The sequence below is a fragment of the Egretta garzetta genome, unplaced genomic scaffold (assembly GCF_000687185.1).
Source record: "Egretta garzetta isolate BGI_Z169 unplaced genomic scaffold, ASM68718v1 scaffold490, whole genome shotgun sequence".
In the NCBI taxonomy this organism is placed as follows: Eukaryota; Metazoa; Chordata; class Aves; order Pelecaniformes; family Ardeidae; genus Egretta; species Egretta garzetta.
Window position 1 is genome coordinate 154,922 of NW_009258278.1, and position 1,252 is coordinate 156,173.

Sequence of the window (1,252 nt, forward strand, 5' to 3'; positions counted from 1 at the left end):
TGGGGGTTACCCCAACCCAGGTGCAGGACCTTGCACTTGGCCTTGTTGAACCTCATGAGGTTCACACAGGCCCACCTCTCCAGCCTGTCCAGGTCTCTTTGGATGACATCCCTTCCTTCTGGTGTGTCAACCGCACCACTCAGCTTGGTGTCATCCGCAAACTTGCTGAGGGTGCACTCGATCTCGCTGTCTAAGTCATTGATGAAGATGTTAAAGAGCACCGGTCCCAGTACGGACCCCTGAGGGACACCACTCGTCACCGGTCTCCATCCGGACATCGAGCCATTGAGCACTCCCCTCTGGATGCGACCATCCAGCCAGTTCCTTATCCACCGAACAGTCCACCCATCAAATCCATAGCTCTCCAATTTAGAGAGAAGGATGTTGTCTTAGAGAGAAGGATGTCTTCCAGCCTGCCCCAGGGCTGAAGGACGTGGGGGCGGCGAAGGGAGGGTCCAGAGAGCCTCGCTGGAGCTGCCCTGGGGAGAGAGAAAGGGAGAGGGGTGGCATTTGGGCACTGCCCCTCCCTCTGGGACCGCGGGTGCCTCTGTACGGCCCCGGGTGGGGTTGGGTTGGGTCTGGCTGATGCATTTGTGCTTGCACCCACGGGTGCCCGAGGGGCTGTGTCACCCAGGAAACCCAGTGGGTTTCTAATGTGCACCGGGAGAGGGTCCAGGGTGCCAGAGGGGCTTCACCGCTCTTGCCCGCTGCTGGCAGCAGTGCCACAAAGGACGGTGGTTGTGCCCAGTGTCCCCCCCTCAGTGCCAGTGATGGCTCTGAGCCCCATCTCAGCCCCGCTCTCCTGTTCGGGGGCCCGCACTGCTCCAGCCCCACCAATGCCAGGGATGGAGGAGAAGCCTCCCCCACACCGCCCCGGGAAGGGCGTCCGCTTTCGGCAGATTTTACAGCGCTGGGATGTTCGTTCCTCCCCTGCTCGTGTTTTCCCGGGGGTCCTGGTGGGAATATCCCCATCCTTGCTGCTTCAGTTTCCCTGCCCCGTGGGACACAGCTGGGGTGCGGCCGTGCGGCGGCTGGCTCCTCCATGAAGGTTATTGCTGCTGGTTTGGTTTTTTTTTTAATCCTAGCAGGCAGAGAAGATAGCAGCGAAATAGGGAGCAGTCAAGGCTGCTGCCCTGTGGAAGCCAGGCTGCCGCGGTCGCCCGGCTCGGCGGGGCCCTGGAGATCAGCACCCACCGCTCTTAGGGAGGGGAGTGGGGAGGGGAAGGCAGCGGGCGCCGGGATGCTGGGGTTG

General features: G+C 61.7%; 1 protein-coding gene across 1 annotated transcript in view; it reads left to right on the forward strand.

Annotated features, from left to right (window-relative positions):
• The window catches only part of GPATCH4 (G-patch domain containing 4), an 11,481-nt gene that overhangs the window by 2,898 nt on the left and 7,331 nt on the right, over window positions 1–1,252 (forward strand). The gene's annotated exons all lie outside the window — the stretch shown is intronic.